General features: G+C 36.9%; 1 protein-coding gene across 9 annotated transcripts in view; it reads left to right on the top strand.

The window, feature by feature from the left end:
• MTMR2 (myotubularin related protein 2) overlaps positions 1 to 23,041 on the top strand; it is a 108,489-nt gene that overhangs the window by 6,435 nt on the left and 79,013 nt on the right. For 2 of the 9 annotated variants that reach the window (XM_079930343.1, XM_079930340.1), the window contains one exon: positions 2,348 to 2,418. The exons of 3 other annotated variants lie outside the window; for them this stretch is intronic. The gene's annotated coding sequence lies outside the window, so the exon portion shown is untranslated. Of the gene's footprint in view, positions 1 to 2,326; positions 2,419 to 5,791; positions 5,834 to 19,244; positions 19,264 to 22,888; positions 22,949 to 23,041 lie in introns of those variants that run through there. 4 more of the 9 variants (XM_079930341.1, XM_079930344.1, XM_079930342.1 and 1 more) reach the window with 4 other exon arrangements.

Here is a 23,041-nt window from a genome sequence, read left to right as displayed (position 1 = left end):
TTTTTAAAGTTAGGATTTAGGTTTAGAGTATAACAGAAAATCAAACTAACAGTGGCTTAAAACAGATAATTTTGTGTTTTTTTTTCCCCCCACGGTAAAAGCCCGGAGATAGTTAATACAGATCTGATATAGCGGATATAAAGTATCAAGGACACAGACTCTTTCTGACTTAGTGTATGTTACATTCCAGTGTTAGCTCAAAAACTGAAATTGCTATTGCAATGCTTTACCCATTGGATCTTCATTAGTTGAAAGGAAGGAGGAAGGGAAGAAGAGAGGCATGTTCCTCTATGTAAAGAATACTTTTTTTGAAGTCACATACCGCCTTTAAGCTTACATCCAGTTGGCCAGATCATGGTCCCATGGCCATACCTAGCCACAACGGAGGCTAGGATATGTAGTCTCTTCTGGGAGGCTTTATTCTGAGCTGGACATTGGAGGTCTATCTCTAAGGAATAGGAGAGAATGGGTATTGGAGATAGTCAGCAGCTTCTTCCACGTATACAAATAAATCATCTTAAAGCAAGGAAAATATTTTTCAGTTTGAGTGTACAACACTTAATTTATGCCAAAGGCGTTCTTAGATTTGCCTGCAATGACCATAATAGAAGATGCTTGGAAAGAGATGATATATCATAGCAGACCGAAATAGAGAACTGTATCTTGGAATGCTCTAAACTCTTGAGTTTATAAGCTTTTTACTTTTTTTTGTTTGTATTATCTTGGGCCAGATTTTTATAATCTTAATCTAGGACCATAAAGGGGATAGACTTATTAATTGCCAGGTGATTAAGAGAAAGGCAAATAGAAATCAGATGAGAAATGATCAGCTGTTATTTCATTTGAAGAGCTCAAGGAGTTGCCTGGTAAAGTAGTGGTGGTATGAGGATGATGGCCTACACTGATTACTCCTCTGCAGTTTGGCGTTCATTTCCAAGCCATGTATCCATGTGTTGTATCTCCCCCTAGAATATTGCATCAGGTCATACTTAGGTATTTTCTCTCATTTCAGTTCAAAATCTTTGGTCTTCATAAGAGAAATAAAGCAGGCCATTTTGGGTTATGTTAATTTATGAATGCTTTTGCCAGTATCTTATGTTTATTTTTACATCTTCAACCTAAAGGTTTGATTGAAAATTCAGGGAACTCAGTGTTTTATGCATTTTTGTGTCATCTAACTTAAATATTAATATTTTAAGCAAACAGAGGAGTTTAATCATTTGGGGATAAGTAGAGGAGGGTAGAAGAGTCTCTTCTGGGTTGATACAGCATTATTCATTGTGCTCATAGGGTTTAATAGGCATGGGTTACAAATGTATCCATCTTCTTAACAGAATTGCCATTACTGAAAACAGCAAGTGAATAGTTGTTCACCTAGGCCTTTGTTAGGAGGTTGTATATTAGCAAAAGGTGTAATAACTTTGGCTGATGATGGGCTAGTGATTATGAGCCTTAATTTTCTTGAGTTGAGCCGGGAAATGCAGCACATGTCAAAAATAAAATTTTAATATGATATGAATGTCCTCTGTTACTAGTATTGGATAATACTCTTCCATTTTAACCAAAGGCAGTACCTAAAAATATGAACATCTGAGATAAGCTTTGCTTTTCAAGTGGTAGAAAGTTGTTGTAGTAAACAATTAATAGTATTAATATCAACAGTCCCAATAATAATAATATAAATAATAGCACTTAACATTTATTGAGTGCTTACTATATGCTAGGCATAGTGGTAAATCCCTTATATGCATTTTCTCATATAATCCTCATAACTGTATAAAATAAACAGTATTACTGTTTCCATTTTACAGATGAGAAAACTGAAGATTAGGGAGAGCAGTTTGACATTTGAACCCAAGTCATTTTTAACGTCAGAGTCTCTGTGCCGTAATGAGCTCATCATACCTGACGATCTGGTGCCCCAGCTCCAGGGCAAAACTTGGTAGTTAAGGGCAGTCCCAGGGCAGGTCAGTTGGGTTGTTTTGATGAGGAAATGAGTTTCCTTGACCAGCTGTACTGCTGAGCAGGAGAAGGATAAGGTACACAATACATTAGTGAATTCAGAATGTCCATCTTTGGAGAGAATTTTCTCTAGCTTTGAATGTTTTTTCTTCTGACAGAAAACAGGATTTTTTTTTCTTTGCCTGATGATTAAGAGGATAGTATCATTTTCATTCAGAAGAATAGTTTTACATTTTGAACATCAGATAAATAAAAAAGCAAGTAAACATGATGCCTCTTCCCAACCCTCCCTCCCCTGTAGGCTTCACAGAATACTTTAGAATACTTTACTGTAGGGTTCCTTAAATATCTGAATTCCCCTAAGTTCCTTTGTGTTTGTTTACAGTTAATGTGTTAAGAGCCATTGACATTTGAAGATCATCAGAAGTGAAGATAAAACATCTCAAAAATTATAATGTAAGTGAATGGGAAAATGGAAATAAAAAATGGACAGAAGGGAATATTGCCAACAATATTTCTGCAATTCATATATTACCCCAAATGCAATTTATGCATATGACTAACCAGTAACTTCAAACTTTAGTCCCAATTCCAAGTCCTAGTTCTTAAAATTCTGTTCTCTTCTACCTAGGGAAAACAGCCACTAAGTTTTAGTCATCAGTAATTTTCCATTAGGATTCTTTTGGCTTCCATGTACTGTTTTTTGCTTTTTTCTCCTTAGTACTTTGCACTTTCACAGGGGGTTATGTTGTATTTAAAATTGTACGTGTGTAGAGACTGAGGTCTTCGCTTTCTAGCTGCTGATGTATGTTTTGCACAGTTTTAATTTTACTATCATTCTTTATGTTTCTTGGCAGAACTATGACCAGTAAGCTAGCTAGCCTCCTCCCTGCCTTCCCTTCTGTCTTTACCAGCTCCCTTCCTTCCTTTCTTACTCTCTGTAAGTATTTGTTTAACATAGATTATGTCCTGAACATTGAGCTAGATCCAGAATTCCTAAGACCTTGTTTCTGAAATAAGTTATGTCATCTTGTTATGTCATCTTTTTATACAGTTGGTACATTAGAGATCATGTAGTTAATTTCTCAAGTGTGGCTGAGGCCCGCCTGCACATCTCAGTCACTTGTGGTGCTTGGTGAACACTTAGCTTCCTGGGTTCCAGGACAGACATTCTGAATCACTGGGAGTGGGCCCAGGAGTCTTTACTTAAAGTGAGAACCCCACCGATCCAGTTACTTTTTGGATTCTAGTACAGCTCTATAAGTTTGCAGTTGAGGGAACGACCTAGAGAAGTTTAATAACTTTACCCAAAGGCACCATAAGTGTTAGAAGGCCAGGAATGGTTGGTGATGTTTTCTCCAAAGTCATGGAGATATTTAGTGCCAGAAGTGATCTGCTGACTCCTAGACTTCAAGTCACGTTGTGGGTTTTATTAGGCCAGACAGCGTATATATATAAAATCATAGGCAGTTCATCACTGTTCCTGAAAAAAGTAACTGAAAAAATAACTGAAGAACATCAACTGTTTGTTTCTTCATCTTTAGTCAGATATATGACTGGTTCTGATTTTGAAATCACTGGGGTTGGGGGAAACCCCTGGTAGTCCAGGAAGAGGAAAAAAACCGTTTATTCCCCCCATGGCACTATCCCTACTTGGTCTTTAAATTTTATGCTTCTGAAAAGGAAGGATCTGATTTCCTTTTTGAATGATGGGTAGCTAGCATAGTGCTTTGCAAATAGTAGGTGCTTGATAAATAGTATGAACAGGTTACTGTTAAAACTTTGTTTTTTTTCCTTTGTATTCTATAAGCTATTATTAGGAGTGGTTTTATTTGCATTGTACAGAAGCTGATACTTTGTATACCATGCCAGAGACCTTAAATAATTGAAGTCATTTATATTTATGATACTCCATTGTTGTAGTTGATATTCACAATATCTCTGAGGGACTAAATTATTCTAAAGTATTTTCTGAACTATATGTATTTGAATTAATTTTAGTGTTGTATGTGTTTTATATTGTATTGTGTATGGTATATTGATAGTTACTGAATTGTAACCTTACATTAGTAAATGTCGTTATCCAAGTTTCTTTGAAATATTCTGTAATTCTCAAATTAACGACTGAGTTTAACTATAAAATGCTATTACTCAATTTTCCGGAAATTTTGGGACATGTTTTAACTGTAAGATTTTTAAAGACATTTTAAGATCACATATTCATTTCTAATAAGCTGTATTTTTGTAATTTAAAATTTTCTTCCCATGAAATATTTTTGTTTGCTCTTTTTGTAACCACAGACTTAAAATTGTAAATATGGTGGTTCTAAAAAGGAGCCTTATCACGCAGTATAATTCCTTCATTGTATTCCTTGATACTTTCTTAGGCCTGTGGTTTTTAGTTCGGATTCTACTTCTTAACTATGACCTTGGATGAGTCCCTTGATTTCTCTGAGCCTGATTCCCTTATCTGGAAAAAGGGTAAAATGATACTTGCTGTCCTATTTTTACAGAATCGCTGTGAGACCTAAATATGGTGACTTATGCTGATGACAATAATTTAAAAGAATAGTTAATGCCTGTGTAGTGTGTACCATGTAGTAGGCACTGTTTTAACTATTTTATATATATTCATTTAATTTTCATAACAGTCCCGTGAGGTATAAGAATTATCATTATCCCCACTTTACAGATGAGGAATCTGAGGCACAGAGAGGTTAAGTAACTTCCTTGAGGTCACAACAGGGTGGTAGAACCAGAATTTAGTACCAGGCAATCTAGCCCCAGAGTTGGTAATATGTATGGAAGATAAATGTGTATGAGAGCTCTTTGACATTTGTAAAAGGCTATACTAACGTTAAGTATTATTATTCTAAAAGTACTTTAAAAGAGAGATGTTTTCCTCATCCTTTTTATACAGATAGAGGAAAAAAAGGCAAAAACAAGCAAGAAAAAACAACCAGCTTAATCTGGTAAATAGAGAATAGTATTCAAAATTAAGAAGGGATAAATCACAGAATGATGCCAATACATTAGATTTTTAATTTAACCATTCCAGGCTAGGAAGAGGAAGAGACGTTGAATGCTCTTATTTTCCTACAAAATGTTTTAGTGAGTGCAGGACAAAACAAAATAAAACACCTATTCACTTATATGACTGAAGTTTGTGCAGAAAAGTAATATCTCATTATGCTGATGGGGTCGTTACCAATTAATAGTAATAATTTGTTTTTCTCTGTCTTGGGAAAACAAAATGTCTGTCTAGATAGCCTAAAGAATGGATATGTGACTTCATGGTTTTAATAATGAATTCAGATTTGCATGATGGAATGAGAAAATTACATGCAAGGTCATTTATCAAAGCATGAATTCCCCGTGTGTTTTCTATTGTTTGTCCAGTTAAAAGTGTTTGTTGAGCAAGCATTTACAGAATAGGTCAACTCTCCTCTTTTTAGTGTTTCTGCCCTTATACTTCAATTTGGATGGAAGTGTTCATTTCTGAAAGGAAATGCAATTTCAATGTAGTGTGCTTTGAGCTCTATTCTTTCAACTTTCAGTTTAGTGCCACATTTTTCCCAGCTAAATTGCTAACTTTTCCTCTCTAGGCTACTTATGAATCCATGTGAGTTTTAATTTCAGCTCACATCAGAGTTTGGATCAGGATTTTTGAAGGGATTCTGAGAAACTCTTTTAAGGAGTTGCTGAGGGTGTTGGGATTGGTGCTGAGACTGAAAGTCCCTCCTCCTGTCCAATTCTCACCCCATTCCCCGTGGACACACTCATTTTGGCTAGAATACTTTGGCTTTTACCTATTTATTTATATTTCCAGATAGGATCTTTGAAGAAATAATACTCTGCAGAAGAAAAACATGTATGTAAACCATTTCTATACAACCTGGTTTTTCACACTTTCTGTTGCATTACCAAGTAATATGCCCTAACTTTTAGTTAGGGAAATGTAGTTGATAGACCTGAAAATAAAATAATACAAATTAAACTGTATCCAAGGTCATGTGTACCTCAGAACCTAGGGATTTTCCAGACTAAGTGCCAACATGCACTGCACCAGCTGTCTCAGAGCTCAGATCTCCTTTGTTTCTCAGAAGAATACAAAATGTAGGCTCTCATCTGTCAATCAGATGCCATGATGGTAAGATCACTTATGTCATTTCTTTTATACTATAGATTGGTTAAGTTAAGAAATTCAGATTTCTGGTGTAGCATTTAAAAAAATAATTACTATAAGCTGTAATTAATTTGTTGGGGGAGTTGTTTTTCTATTTTGGAGATCCTGCAAATATTCTGACAATACGTCTTTTGTATCCTAAGTGCATTATACACACTGCAGGCCCTTTTTTTTTTTAATAAAATTTCCCAAAGAATGACTAATAGAGCATGAACAGTGCTTATGCACTGTAGTCCATTGTGTAAGTATTGACAGCAAAATTTGCATTTCTAGAAAAGCTCGTTCACAGTCAGAACGTAGAATACATTCTTTAATGTTCTTGGGCAAACATACTATGTATGTGTTCAGGACATTACTTACAGGAGAATACTTTTTTGAAAAGAACCTTTTCTTTCCATGGAATACTGAAGAAAAATTGAATTAGCAGTAGGAGTGAAGCAGTTTAAATAAGGCAAGTGATTTAAATCTTATTGTAATGATTATAGTCAGTAATGACTGGAAATAAAAGAAATTAAATCCTCGGGAGGCATTGTTTACTAGGATATATGGAAAGATAGGTGACTTGTTTCTAGGTTGTTTTGAATTAAGAGTGTAAAATGTTGGTATGTTTATCTGCATCCCTAATTTTCAGACACACTTTTTCACTTTTGCTAGAAATGTTTTTATGGGATTTTGAAATGTTACATCAGGAGAACTAAGAGGAGTATAACTATATTTTTGGCATCATTTAGTGCTTGAATTTTATTGTGAAATACCACCAGTGTTGGTGCGATTGACAATAAAGTAATGTTAATTCCATTAACAGTCCAGCAAACCAGCAGAGTCAACGAGGGTCAGTGCTTTGCTAACAGTTACATTGAAAAATACTGGTGATGGAATTGGTTTTGTGATTGAAGCTTTGGGCCAGTCTTCTGCTTGAGTCTATCAGAAGTTACACAGGATGCATGTATGCATGTGTGTGAGGGTGTGTGTGTGTGTGTGTGTGTGTGTTGTGTATAATATGTACATATTTATATGTATTAAAAAATTTTCCCCTTGATATTTGTGCTTAGTATTCAGTGATTCGTCCGTTAACTAAAACTTTTTTTTTTACGTTTGAAAGTTTATACGTTTAGTTATCTTAGTCAAATGAAGACATTTTACAGTGTACATCTGAGTGAAAAGTACTTTTAGGGCCAAGGGCTCTGCTTCATTTTAATTTAATTAGTGGGTTCCTTTTTAAAAGGAGACCCTTATTTCTGATTTCATACTGTTTTCCTTTCTGACAAGGGTACTCTTGTATTTCCATGATGCTATTCATTGAACGCTTTCTACCAGTTAAGTATTTAGTACGAATTGCTTTCTACAGGTCATGTTTTTTATCCTTACTATGGTCTTAATAAGATATCATTACCTTATTTTATAAAGAAAGAAATTAGGTTAAGTAACTTGCTTGAATTATTTGCTAAGCGGGAAACCAAGTCCTTGTGACCCTGCAGCTCATATTTTCAGCTACTGAGCACTTCTGCATCTGTGCTCTATGCTTTGTGTTCTCTTCTGTGTTTCCATTGCGTCCTTTATATCCTTTCAGTCCCACATTTTACTATTATGAGATACTTAGATATCCAGCATCTTCCTTAGACCATAAGTCCCTTGAAGAAAATGAATCTGTTTTCAACACTGTCCCCAGTACATGATACATTGGTGATGTCAGTAAATGTCTATGAGAGGGGAGGGTGTGAAATAGGAGACTTAGGAAGTTCCTGCCCCGCAAATGGAGGGGAAGAGTGTGAAGAGCCAGAGGGAAGATGGCTAAGAGGCCTTTAGTGGAGGTAGAGATTCTTAGTCTCCATCCTTGAAGGAAGCTGAGGGATACTTTGAGGCATGGGAATATTTGGAATTGATAAGTGACCCCTGCTATCTGGAGACAGATTTTTCTGCCTTTGCAGCATTACCAGGGATGCTTGTAAGTTCACTAGTATTGAGGCAAGAAATACTTTTGTGGTAGGTACAAAAATTCATTTGTTTAGACATAATTAGCAAGTTTTTAGCCTGATTAATTCTCAGGAATAAGTATAACTTTAAAAAAATCTAACTGAAACAAACAAAAGTTGAAAAGTGGAGAGTACCTTATTTAATACTATATATTTTGAAAAGCATATAAAGAGTAATTTCTATCTTCCTACCAATGCTTAGTTTGTATAACTCTGTTCGCCTAAATGCTACACTTTGACATAGTAGAACTTTTGAGACCGAAAGGGTGGAACCTTGCTCTTAGGAATAGTGTAGCAAGGGAAAAAGATATTCTGTTGCAATAACAACATACCAGTAAATGTGCGGGAAAGACTAAGAGTCAGATGATGGGATTTCTGTTTTGATCTTGTGGTGGAAAGAAAACTGCATCACTCTGGCTGAGATAGTGGCAGGACTATTGAAAAATAGTATGATAGTGCTGTCCTGTATTATGCCTCTCTTAGTCACTATAAAGCTAAGTTCAGTTCTTTCATAGGTATGTGTGTATGTTCATTTGGTTATTTTGCGGAGCCAGAAGTTAACATTTAAATAATATTGACTTGATTCCTTTAAATTAGGAATAAAGAGAATAATATAGTTTAGGGTAGAATAAGAAGTGGGTTAAAGAGGGGAGTTCTACTGGGAATGGTTTCCCATTTACAATGGCCATGGCTCTGCAAATTTGGATAAGCACATCTGAGAATGTAAATTGTTTGCATGTTCATATAATCTTTAACTGGTCTTCCAAAGGATTATACAACGGATCAGAATTTAGAATATCATGCAGTTTTATTCTGAGATATTTTGAGCCTCCTGAGAAAAGCAGTCTACATATGAATAAGTATAAAGAATAATTAGTATTAGTAACAAGAGTATTCCACAGTGCTGGTTATATTTTTATCAGTTTTGTAGCTTTTGAGAAAATATTCTCTCTATAACAACTTTATTAATTTCTAAAATGTGTGTTTTATTTATACTTTTTTTTGACATAGCACCCTTCTCTAAGTACAGACATTACTGCTCTTGAGGGCAGAAATTGTTTGGCCTACCCTTGAGGTATTATGATTGTTTTTGTTCCGAAGTACACTTACCTTGCCATTATTCTGAACCTTATTAATAACCTGCAGGTTATCCAGGGCCAGGGAATGTTGTATTTATTTATGGCTTAGGTATTTGAACCTTGTCAGTGTTTTTTTATACCTCCATTAAAGGATTTATAGGAACAGAATGATTATAATTTGATACTATTTCTTAATAACAATTCTGATAAAAGGTTTGGGCAGAAAAGTGCCCACACTAATTGAAAATGAATAAAATTTCACGATGTTGCTGCTGTGTGACGGCCTTTTCATAGGGAAAGTTTATGCAGTATACGTAAGAAATAATGTTGACGGAGAAGTCTTTGAATCACATTTTCATATGGGACAATAGTTTATTTCTATGTATGTATGCATGAGTGTGTATAAGAGGGAAGAGTTGGGGGCATTATGACTATCAAGAGCTGAAAGGGATATTAAAAATGTTAAAATCCAGTTTAGCAAATATTTCCAATAGTTAGAACCATAACTCTTCATTTATAATCCTAGAATTTTATCTCTAGGATTTTTATGCTCTGAATCATAGAACCTTAGATTTGAACTTTGAGACCATCTTGTATAGCAGCTCCACCCCTCAGGTCTTCCTTATGACTTGAATGTCATCATTCACAAAGCCCCTCACTTCCTCAACACTTCTGCTCCATTTTGGAGATCACTCTCATCAAGGAAAAGAGGCATTGGGTACAGGAAATGACCCTTTTGGTAGACTGTCAATTAAATGGAATATGGATAGTGGAGAATGATTGCTTAGTTTGGAACCATAGTTGTATTTCTCATTTAAGCATACATTTGGAAGAATCCTTTTTGTCATTGAGGGCAGGTGACATTTCATGATTAAAGCAGATACTATGGAACGGTTATAGTTTAATTTGAATAGTAACACCACAATTCTTTTCATCTTGACTCTTTGAATCACTCTGTGAAACTGTTATGAAACTAATGGTCATTAAAAAAAAAGTATTTGGACCATGAACCTGTGACTATGTCATCTTTTCATTTGTGTGCCTAAATTCTATCCAATTTGGCTTTTGTCAAAAATAAGATGATGTGATTTTTTTTTTTTTTCTGGACATCTGGTGACTTTTCCACGAGTCTTTTACTGTTTGTCATGATAGATTTGATCATCTCAAATATAAATAGACATTTATTTAATGTCTTTTCCTATAAATCAGTTATTCCTTTAAATTATTTTAGTGTAAATAGGTCTGGCTTACCATTTTAAATATAATGGATATGTCCTAAATGCTAACCTCTGAGGAGCTCTGATTTTTATTTGGGAAGTTTTCTTGGTACATAAGCATTTATTTTGCACATTTTACCTAACTAGAAAACGTAAGCTTGCTTGAAAACATTAGCAAAGAACCGTAAGAAATAGCTGTGACTCAAAGATGAATGTGATGAGGAGGGTATATATCCAAGGAGTCATCCAGGAGGAATGGTGTTAATGTGGAAAGTCTTCCTGAGAAGATGCCTTGTTTCTTAGATAGCCCCATGTATATCTTAAACATTTTAACAGTAACTTCATTTTCCATATTTTAGTACATTATCAGTTGTTGGATGCTGGTCCCTCCCCGCCCCCCTTAGTAGTGGTGTTTATATATAAAAGACTCTTAATGCTTAGATAGCATTTTCACATCATTTTAGAACTACCCAGTGAGATAAGAACAAGTATCAGTATTTTTATCCCTACTTTGCAGTATGAAATTGAGGCTCTGAGAGGCTAAATGACTTTCCATGGTTTACGAGACCTAATTTTCCTTTCTCTTCTTGTAGCTTAAGCTTACATGTCCTAGTTGGGGTGAGAGAATAGTTTGTGTGTTAGCATCCTCCAAAGTGTCCCATGCTTCATACTGTGAAGGTGCTTTGCAGTATGGTTACTTATAATAATCCATTATTAAACGCTTAATGGTAGACTTCCCTTTTTGGTCATGAAATGACATAGTACACGGCATTTGTGTTGAAAGCAGAAAGGATCTTATGTTTCCAACAATGATTTAATAATTGGAACTGGTTGCTAGAGGGGAAATATGAAATTTCCTTTTCCAGAAGTTATTTTTGCTTTCTTGTCATGTTTTAAATAAATTGTATTACATTTTCTCTGGCAGAGACTATCTGATTATGGATAATTTAGCTCCTTGCTTCTTTAAGGATAAAATTGTTAGAGTTTCATTTGTTTTAATTCTTCAACCCTGTGTTTAACCTCATTCTGTTAAACTGGTGTTCTCTGATGACAGTAGGCAGCATCCCATTCCAGCATCCATTAGATAAAAATAGTATTTTACATTGTTAAGGTGTTTCTGTCAGGTAATGTGCTAAGCTCTTTGCATGCATTATTTTATTTAATCTTTATCAGTATGTGAACTGTTTCTGGCATGTGGTAAGTAAGTACTCAGCAAGTATTAACTAAATGGAGGAAACAGAAAATAAATAAGTAAAACAAAAAGTATGTCAGATAGCAATGAGTGTTTTGGGAAAAATAAAGCAGGGAGGATAAATAGAGAATGAGTGGGTGGGTTTGGAGTTGTTTGCAATTTTAAATAGAATGGCCAGGGAAGGTCTCACTAAGTAGGCAACATCTGAGCAAAAAAGCTGAAGAAAGTAAAGGAAGAAATGGAATATCTAGGAGAAGAGAGTTACAGATAGAGGTAATGGAAGATACGAAGGACTTGAAGTGGGAGCTTGCCTGGTGTGTTTGAGGAACAGCAAGGGCTTCTGTGTTGTTATAGTGCAAAGGAGCAGAGGGGGGAATAGTAGAAGATGAGGTCAGGGAGGTAAGGGTGGGGGCAGATGTGAAAGCCTTTTGGGCCGTATTAAGGACTTTGGCTTTTGTTTTGAGTGAGATGGGAAGGTAGTGGAAGGTTTTTGGCCGAGGAGTGACTATGTCAGATGTTTCAGAAGGATCACTGTGGCTGCTGTGTTAAGAACAGACTAGGATGCAGAAGCAGGGAGACTGGTTTGTAGGCAATTGGAATCATCCAGGAGGGAGATGATGGTAGTAGCCGAAGAGGAGAGAGAAATGATTGGATACTAGACATGTTTTGAGGGTTCAGCCAATAGGATTTCCTGATGGATTGAACATGTAGTGTAGGAGAAGAGTCAAAGTTGACTCCAGACTTTTTGGCTCAAGAAAGTATAGAAGGATAGAATTAACATTTACTAAGATGTTAGAGCTGGTTTCAGGAAGAAGAGCAGGAATTTGGTTTGGGGCATGTTGTTCACCTGGAGGTGTTACATAAATAAGTTATTGGAATCTGGAATTCAAGAGAAAAGTGTGGGATAATGCTATACATTTGGGTTCATCAATTTAGAGATGTTAAAGTTGTGAGACTGGATGAAATTATTAAGGAGGGGAGGTGTACATAGAGAAGATAAGTTTCAAGGACTGAGAGTTTAGGGGTACTCCAGTGTAAGGAGATTCAGAAGTGAGAAGGAATCACTACAGGAGACCTGAGAGGAAGAAAGGCTCGTGATGTAGCCGTAAGAGTACAGTGTTTTGGAAGCCAAGGATAGAAAGTATTTCAAGAAGGAAGGATCAGCTATGTCAAATGCTGCTTATAGACGAGGACTAAGTATTGACAATTGAATTTAGCAAAGTGCAGGTTCTTGATGGCCTGACAAAAGCATTTTTGTTGGCGCATTGGAAGTGGGTTCAGAGAGAATGAGAAGTGAGGAATTGGAAGCAGTGAGTAGACATCTGTTTCAAGGAGTTTTGCTGTAAGGAAGCTCAGAGAAGCGAAGTGGTATCTGGAGGGTAATTTAAGAGAAATAATAGCATGTTTCTACGCTGACTGGAATGATTGAGAAGAGAGGAAAATTTTTATGATACAGGAACCAGAGGGAAGAATTGCTGGAGAGATTTTCTTGTGAAGATGAGGGGAGATAGTTCAGTGGAGGAGCTGGCTTTAGATGGAAGTATGGATGCTTTCCCTACAGTAAGAGAAAGGAAGGCAGAGTACGTATGCACTGATGCAAAGAGGTTGTAATTGAGGGAGCCTGTGAAAGATATATTTTGATTACTTCTGTATTTTTCAGTGAAATGGGAATCTAGATCACCTACTAAATTCAAGACGGAGAGGATGGTAGAGGATGAGGAAAGAAAAGGCCATATGAAATAGTTGTCTGGAAGAATGGGAGAACATATGGATTAGGGAAATGTAGTGTGTTTGCTGGGCAGTATTAAGGGCTTGGTTGAGGTGAGTGATCATGTATTCAAAGTGAGTCCAGGCCATATGGTTGTGTGTATTTCTCTACACTAATCCAACTGTATGGGTACAGATCTGGAGTAGGCATAGGGTTGGCTTAACTAGCATTTGGGTGTTGCCAGGTAAGTACCATGAAGCAGGCGAGGACCAGAGATGATTGTAATTACGGGCTATAGAATTTAATAAGTTGGGGAAAGAGAAATAAGGTCATGAAATAGAGACAGTGAAAGACAGTAGGAATAGTGGAGGCCTTGGTGGAATTGAACAATTAAAAGATGTTGGCTAGGGTCCTAGAGAGATGAGCTGGTAGTTAGTAGAATGTTTGAAATTTAAATTATGGAGGTCAGTTAATTGGGAATGCCAGTGTTTTATGACATTTGAAATAGAATCATTAGGTTCTGAGGTAGAGTGGAGGACAAGATCATTGGTGGAGAGGAGGTAAGGCACTGAGAGGCCAGAGTGTTGGAATATTCATTTATATGGATATTGAAATCAATAAGAATTATGGCAATTGTGTTGATATTAGAAAGAGGGTGAGCCTGAAGCTAATTCTTCAAGGAGTGGGGGAGAGTGAGTTAGAGACTGGTCGTTGACCTCAGCAAGGAAGGGTAGAAGGTAGTATAGCCTGATGACATAAGATTGAATGGTTGGGGTTTTTAGACATGGAGAGGAAGAATAGTCTGAAAGTGGCAATGGAGAACAAGGCCTAATTTCCAGGCCCAGTTGTGGGAGAGAGATATTGATGAGAAAATAAGAGGGCTTATTTTTCCATATGAAAGGGCTGTAGGGAGAGCAGTGTTCTCAGGGGGAAAAACGAGGCTTTAGTTAGAGTAAAAGGTAAAGAGACTATTTAAGGGAGAGCAAGGTAGAGGATATTTTGCTGATGATTGACCTTGAAATTCAGAAGCACAGGAGTTGGGGGGGAGTGAATGGAAGATGAGATGAGAGGAGGGAATTAGTCTGGTGGTTCTGACTTCTTGTGGGAACTGTTGTAAACAGAGATAAAGGGTATAATGAAGTTAGTCCTTACAGTTTTTAAGATGGGATAATGGAATGTAGGGAGACTGAGTATTGAGGGGGAGGGAAGGGTGAGGTCCTGTAGAGATCACTCAGAATTCTGGGATCTACTCTTCACTTGCCAGTGATGTTGGGGAGGCTATGGAGAGATGGAGGCACACAGTCTTACTCTTCCAGAGCACTTGGATTTCTGATGTCCTTTCGTAACTCCTGCTGATGAGGGCTGGGGGCTAGGGGGGAATGAATGGTCTTATTTGGAACACAAGGAGCTGAATAAATGATCAATTATATGAGGTAGAGTTTATCATTTCCATTTTACACATAAAGAAACTGAGACTTAGTGAGGTAGAGCATCCTGCCCACAACCACATGGCTGCTGAGTAGTGGAGTAAAAGGAGATGAAGCAGTCTTAAACGGTAAAGTAGATGAGGAGTCAAGGAACAGTAACATTCTGAGATAATAGTAGATTGTCATTGGAGCTTTCATTTACTTTCAAGATTCTACAATATCACTTGGATTTATACTGAATTCTTTTTTTTACCTCATTATATATGTATATTTTATTTTTGTTCTTATTACCACATCCTTTTCATACTGAATTCTAAATAGAGATTTAATGAACAATCCAGTCTTCTCATATTGAATATGTTCCTTGTGTTTATTGTCCAAAAACTTAAAAAAAAATTATGGGAAAGAAACCCAAAGAAACTGCTTTCTGGTTGTTTTATTCTTAACCCACTTCTAAATCCAGTTCAGCTTTATCTTCTCCAGGGAGCATTCCTTGATCGGTCTCAGCTCAACTTCATCTGCATACAGTGAGCTTATGTGATAGAAATATTGGGGTGTGTGTGTGTGTGTGTGTGTGTGTGTGTGTGCGCGCGCGCGCGCGCGCGTGTGTGTATTTGTTTCATGTCCCTAGTTAGATAGTAAACACCCTGAGGGTATTTGTCCTTTTGGTTCTGTACTCCATATCAGAAGCAGTGTGATTTAGTCAAAATGGGACCTGATGTATCTGGCTCTGCTACTTATTTGATATCGTATTTCAAATCATTCACGTCACTTCTCTGGGCTGTATTTTATCTGTAAATGAGGGGAGTTTCACTAAAATCTCGGCGGTCCTTGAAAGTTATAATATTCTTTAATTAACTGGCTAACTATCAGAGTAGTTGGCTAACTGGTGCCTATACTTGCATTTGAAAGGAACAATTAAAAACTATTATTTGGTATAACTGTGGTTACTTACTGTGCAGCTTAGTGTCATTGTAAGGTGTGGGCAGTAGCCAGACAGGATCAGAGTGAGAAATAGGACTGGAGAGAGAGAGGGTGGGGCCAGATAATACAAGTAGTATTTGTAAATGTGGGACTGAGAAGACTAAAGATGTTTGAAAATCGTTGGCACGGAGGTGATAACTGAAGCTGTGGGAATCCATGATGTTTCCGAGAGAGACTGAGGACAGAGAACAGAGCCAAGGTCAGAACTTTCAAGAGAATCTATATTTAGGGGGCAACTGGAAGAAAAGAACCTGGAGGAAGCCAGTAAATTTTAATGACAGCGGAAATTTAGAGAGGAAAAGAATCCCAAGAGGGAGGCAGTGCCAGTAGTGTCAGATATTGCAGAGAAGTTAAGGAGGGCAAGAACTAGAGAAACTTCCTGAAGTCACATGACATCCAGAAAGCAGTATCATTAGAGCAGTAGAGGGTAGAGTTATTAATGAACCTGACATAGATTAAGCAAATCAGTGGTGAGTTTCTACTGAATATCCAGTGTTGTATAAAGTCTGTGCATGTGTACGCATGCACACACACACGCACACACACTCACTCTCCTCTCCTGAAGATGACTGGATGGGGCAGGATGAAGAACACAGGAGGAGGGACTTGCCTTGAACCTGAGAAGGGATGTGTTATCATCTAAGATAGGGGGAAAGAATGGGTTTGGACACAGTTAAGTTTACTGAGAGAGAGACAATATGCCTTATTACCTCAGTTTTTCATTCCTATTAGATTATTGTTTCTAAAACATATAGATCTTGTTGACGTAGTAATTGATTTTACATATCTTATTAATAATTCCATTGGATTTTTCTCTTATTTTCCTTGACCTCTTTGTAGTATTATTATGTACTATGAACCACCAATTTAAAACACTCTTTTTGGCTTTCACTAAACTTTTACTCTTGATTCTTTCATCTCTCTGACCATTTTTTTCTAGACTTCTACCTCCAGTCTGTATTCTGTGGAAATGACTGTAGTTCTGTTCACTAAATCTCAAATCTCTTATTGCTTTATACATCCTGTCCCTGGGCTACATGATTCAGTTTCATGGATTTAGCTGTCACCTAACTGTAACCTCTCCAAAGAATTTCAAAACTGGAAAAGTTTTGTACTTCCACTTAATGAGCACTTGGGTACTTTGTAAGAGCTTCAAGTTCAACAACATCAAAATCTACTGCGTATTTTCACATACCCCATTCAAATTTGCTCTTTTTTTCTGTATTTCGTGTCTTTGTCTTTGTGCGGCCTGTTCCAAATGTCTATTAATGATTTAGTTCAATAGCCTGTTAACTAATCTGACTTCCTCTAGGGGTTTTCCCCCAATTGGTGCTCCATCATGCCAGCAGAATCTCTCTCTGCACATAGAACTGATTATGGAACACTTATGCTCAGAAATGTTTGATGGCTTTCCATTGCCTACAGAATAGAATCTGAACTCTTATTGTGGTATCCTTCATAGAACCACAATTTCTATGGTTTCTTCATAGAACATAGCTCAGCCTTTCTTGCCTCCACCCCTGCCATGATCCACAAAGCCCAGTCACATAGGTTTCCCCAAGTAATCTAGTTACTTCTGCTGTTCTCTGTGTGGAATGTTTTAACTTTTCCACTCTACCATCAAATCCTGTTAACGGGCCGTTGTCCATAACAAAATGACGCATTTTTCAGGTCTACCTCAACCTTTCCCAGTCACACTCAGTCCTTTGCTCTTCTACTCTAGAGTATTTTTTAAACCACTCTTACAGCATTTATCACAGTCAGTTTCATAGATAGTTGAATAGGAGTCAGCCTCTCCCATGAAGATTTAATTTGGGAGCACATCTAATGTTGCCGTATTGCACCTATCTTCACAGTGCACTCATCCAACACAGTGTAAGCAGCAAATCAAAATTGCCTGAATGAATGGATGAACAAATGCATCACCAGGTAAAATATAAAATCCTTTGGCCTACTGCTGCATGGGGTGCGTATGTTTCCCTGTGGATGCCTTGATGCCACCTCAGTCTTAAAAATTCCAAGATGAAACTCATTAGCTCCCCAAACTACCTGCTTCTCTTGCTCTGTAATTTGGCACACTGGTTTCTCAGTCAGCGGTACTTGGGTTCATATTTTGACCCTTTTCTCTCCCGTTCTCATCATATCAAGTCAGTTGCCAAGTTCTATTGATTCTGTCTCCAGTGTGCCTTGCATCCGCTCGTATTTCATTTTTCTGCTAGGTTAGGTCCTTAGTACCTCTGGCTTGAGAAGGTCTAATAGTTTTCGAACAGATTTTCCTGCTGTTGTCATCCATTCTTGGACCTATTGTTAAAATGATCTTCCAAAAGCACAGAAACTTTCAGTGGCTTCTCACTGCTTTCAGAACTAAATATTTAGATACCAACTTATTTTTTAGAACTTCTACAGGCTAATCAAAACTTACCTTTTCTGGCATATCTCTGATTGAGCCTTATAAGTATCCCACACTTCAACCAAAGTGGTCTGCCTCTTACAATAGCTTTAATATGCCCTGAATTTCCTAATACTTTCTTTTTCTTTTCTTTTTTTCATATTGTTCTTTTGCTTAGTGAAATTGTTGAGAAAGTGTTGAACCTCTTCTGTAGTCTAACTTCAAATGCTACCTCTTTCTTAAAACCTTTTTCAAGCCCCTAAGTTAAAGCTGTATATGAGCATTCCAATTTCCAAGCCCCTAAGTTCTTTATTTCATTCATTTTTCATATTCTGTATTGTGTTGTGATTTTTCTGTACTTGTATTAAGTACATTGGAGTGAAAGCTCACTAGGGGCAGCAACCCTATGTTATTTATCTCTATCTCTAGTAGTTCCTAGAACAGTAGTGTCTTGCATATAGTAGAATCTCAAGAGTATTGATGAAATTAAACTGAGATATGGGATAACCAAAAGAATATGCTAGTGAAGAGAGCTGAATTTATAGTATCAGAACTGAGAAAAGACCTTTTTTAAAAAAATAATCAGGTCATTAGTAACTATAGGAAGGAGCCACTTTAGGGGCTTGATAGAGGCAGAAGCCAGATGGGAAGGAATTAGGGAACGAGTGGGTACTAAGAAAGTGGAACCATTGAGGATAGACAATTTGCTGTAATGTAGAAGGTAGCTAAACTCTTAAGAAATGGAATATGGCCTGCAGATTTGGAAAGAGACTTGTGAAGGAAAACCACATGCGGTGTTTGAAAGAAAAATGAGTGTGCTGTCAGAAACGCAAGCGCCAAGATTACTCCAAGTCATGCGTTTTCGTTTTTCACCTTGGCAGAGGAGAAGCAGTCCAGTGAGTCAGGCCACTGAAGCTAATAACGAGTTCCAGTGTACTGAGACCACACGGTTAGATTAAGTGTGCGAATCACAGAATAAGAAGCCTTGTAACATAACCATGTTGGGCATTGGCAAGGGTGATGTTCCTGTCACTGAGTTTATATTCTTGTGTTCCAGTTCATTCTGATGAAATTATCTATTTAGAAGAGTTACTGAGCCAACCATATGTATATTTTTAAGGAGGTATCTCCCCCTAATTATTACAGGTATGTTTTGAAATGTATGACATTTGAAATAGAATCATTTAGCTCAGAAACCCTAATGGTGGAAGCTGTTGATAATGTATGGTAGGGCCAGGGAGGCAGATAGTGAAGGTCTTTCCATTGCACTTGAAATGACATTATGGGGGAGACTTCTGTGGCCCATCTGTAGTTAGTTAAAAAAAAAAAAGGAAAAAAGAATCATTACTTAGCTAAATTAGAATATTTTTCAAGCATATTTTAAAAGATAGATATAGCTTCTGATAAAATCACTTAATATAAAAACAATGAAAATATTTAAAGAAATTGTGGCTTATATTTCTTGATAGGGTATCATTTCTATTTATCTATAATCAGGGGCATTGAATTTACACAGTGATAGCCCAGAGTTCCTGAAATAAGTATAGCTATTGGATTTAGTTTCCTTTTGACTCTGTTGTATGAAATACAATATTGGAATATTTCTATTTAGTTTATGAGTCTTAACTTTATATTCAAGACTGTGATTACCTAATTAGAAAAAACATATGTATATATATACTTACATAGACATACACCTTTTGGAGAATCAGTTTAATTTTTCAGTATTTATCTAGATATTGTGTGAATATTTCAAAAGGCAGAATACTCATTTCTGAAGCTCTGGACTATGTTAGAACTAAAAGGAATTATCTAGGCCACGGTTCTTAACCTTAAAGTCCCTGACATTGTAAACAATTCAGGGAATAGCTTTCATGAGATTTTTCAAAGAGGTATCTGACCATCAAAAAGCTAACCATTGAAATAGTCTAATCGGTGCTTTTCACAGATAATGAAACTGTAATGGGGAGTGGGGATTAAGTCACTTGGCCATGGATACTGCTGTTAAGTATCCTTGTTTCTTAATTCCCAACTTTTTCTTTAATCATTCCAGTAGAAATAACAGTCAAAAACCAATTCCCACCAGTTGTTTAAGGATTATTTGTCATTCACTTAAGACATAGCCTCCTTAACAAAATATTTGCTCCAATGTCCTAAGAAATTTTTCAATGGAAATGGAATACTATATATGGTATATAAAGTAACATATGCACAGGAACTCCAGAAGGAAAATGAAACTTTCTGTTTATCTTCCCCTGCCTTGTTCTGCCCCCTCCAGCCCCGCTTTGCCACATTTCTTTTTCATCTTGTCTTATGTTCTAGTCATGGCCTCTGATGAATTTGATTAGAATAATTCAATCTTTTGATCATTCTCATTTTTTCACTCATTAATTAGTTTGAGCAGTATTTCTTGAGTGCCGGTTCTATACCAGGTACCATACTAGGTCTTAGGAATAGAATGGTGAGCAAAATTGACAGTTCTTCCTTCTTCAAGTTTGTAGTCTTAGAGGAACTAGTCAGGAAGTTTTGCAGAACTAGGCTCCCTGCACAGGTGCCAGCTTATTTAAGGATCTCAAAGAAGGCCCCTGTGGTTGGACAGAAGAGCAAGGAGAGAGAGAGAGATGTACAAGAGGAGGCTGGAGAAGGAGGCAGGGGCAGGTCATGTAGCTACTTGAGGCTAAGGTAAGTAAGAGCAGTGGGGAGCCATGGAAGGATTTCAAGCAGGGGGATGTCATGGTGCATTTTAACTTTTTGGCTATTATGAATAATGCTGCTGTGAACATCCATGTACATTTGTATAGTTTTTTAAGTAGGCATGTTTTCATTTGTCCTGGATATATGTTTAGGAGTGGAATTGCTATGTCATTTGGTAACTCCATTTTACCTTTTAAGGAACTGCAAGACTGATTTCCAAAGTGGTTATACCATCTAACATTCCCATCAGCAATGTATGAGGGTTCCAATTTCTCCACAGTTTTGCTAACGCTCGTTATTGTCTTTTTGATTTTAGCCACCCTAGAGGGTGTGGAGTGGTTTCTTATTGTGAACCCCGTGCCTTTTCCTAGCAAGGTTTTTAATTAACCCTGGCATTTAGGATTCTCACTGTTCTGGTACCAGGCCTTTTATGTATTTTGTTTGAGTCAGTGACTTATTATTCACAAAATACGCCCTATACTTTCCAAAACTCTTTTTAAAAATTTCTGTGTGTGTGTGTGTGTGTTGGGGGGGGTGGGGTGGGAGGGGGTGTTTGTGGTTTGCAAAGCCTTGATCTGTGCCTTGCAGTCCTTCCTTAAAGGCCCAGCTGAATTTCTTTCTCCTTCATTTGAACACATCGAGCCATGTGGAATAGTTGATATTTGACCATTTTACCTACAAAACAGCAATTTCAAATGGTTCAACTTACTGTATTTCTTCTTTTCTCTAATCCTCAAATTATTACCATTTCCTTTGAGTTTTTTTCTCCTGGCCCTTGTTTGTACCTCTCATGGTATTATTGATATGCTTATGTGGTATAATGTCTCTTACCGGGCTGAAATCTCAAGGTCAGAGGCTGTTCTGTAATCTAGTATTTTGTATATAGTCAGGGTTTGGTAATTGTTAAAATTTTTTTAAAGGTATATGTGCATTATACAGTGAATCGATATAGACAAAAATGAATCAGTGTAAACATAGTACATTAATGTAAACATAACTGAATACAAAAGCAAAGGTGTTGGAATGACTAGACTTTATTGAAAGGAATCAGTAAGAATAACTTAGGACTGGTTTATTGTGGAAAATACACCTTCAAGATAAGTTTGAGGTGGTTAAAACCCAGAGTTGGTCAGAAGAGAAGACAGTTTGGAGACTAAATTAAAAGCTATTCAGAGCGGAAACAGAGAAGAGTCTGATTCTCATGACCAGGGACAAGGAACAGGTTTGTCTGGCTGGAGTGAAATGTAAACTGGAGCTAGAAGTAGGTATGGTGGAGCGCCTTGGCACTCTGAAAGCTATTACGAGATTTAGTTTGATTTGGAGGCAATTGGGTACCAGTATACGTACTTTCATCATAATGAATACAGGTGCTACAGGATTGTTGGAGTGGTGCTTGAAGAACATTATTCTTGTAGATTTGAATATTATATATTAGAAAGTGATGAGACTAACATCCCTGAATGAATCCAGTTATGAGCTGATTCCAGCTTTTTTCAGCGAAAGTGTATTGAGCTACATTGAGACATGAAAATGGGAAATAAAAACCGTATTCAATGTGAAAGAAGAGAAGGGAAGAAGAAAAGAAAATATAAACTGTTTCTTGATGGAAATGACTTCATGCAGTTGGAGTGTCTATCAAGTTGGGGTGAACAGTTTTGGGAAAGGTAGTTCTGTGGAAAACATAATAGGCAACATGAACATTAATTTTTACTCATATTTTTCCCAGAGGTTATTTCTGATGACATAATTAGGTCTCTTCTGGTAGGACTGCCATGTCCTTTTTAGTACTTCTCAGAACTTTTGAGCTTTTTTTGTAAAGAAAAAAATTAATTTTATATTATCAATTTCAAATTGGAAATCTTTCACTTCTATCAGTATATCCAAGAAAAATTCCTTTGATGACTTTTATTCTCTGTGACTGTATTAGTCAGCTCAGGCTTGCATACAAAGCAATACTATAGACTTGTGGCTTAAACAACAGAAATTTATTTCTCACAGTTTTAGAGGCTGGGAAGTCTGGGATCAAGGTGCTGGCCGATTCAGTTCCCAGTGAGGACTCTCTTTGACTGGCTTGCAGGTGGCTGTCTTCTTGCTGTTTTCTTACATGGCCTTTCCTGGTGTGTGCTTGCAGAGTCAGGTAGGGATGGGGGCAACGATAGGCTTTCTCTCTTCCTCTTCTTATAAGGCCACTAATCCTATCGATCTTAACTTATACCCCACCCTTATGACT

This window comes from Stenella coeruleoalba (assembly GCF_951394435.1).
Source record: "Stenella coeruleoalba genome assembly, chromosome: 8".
NCBI classification, from domain to species: Eukaryota; Metazoa; Chordata; class Mammalia; order Artiodactyla; family Delphinidae; genus Stenella; species Stenella coeruleoalba.
The sequence above is the reverse complement of the archived record's forward strand: the minus strand, read 5'-3'. Positions and strand labels throughout refer to the sequence as shown.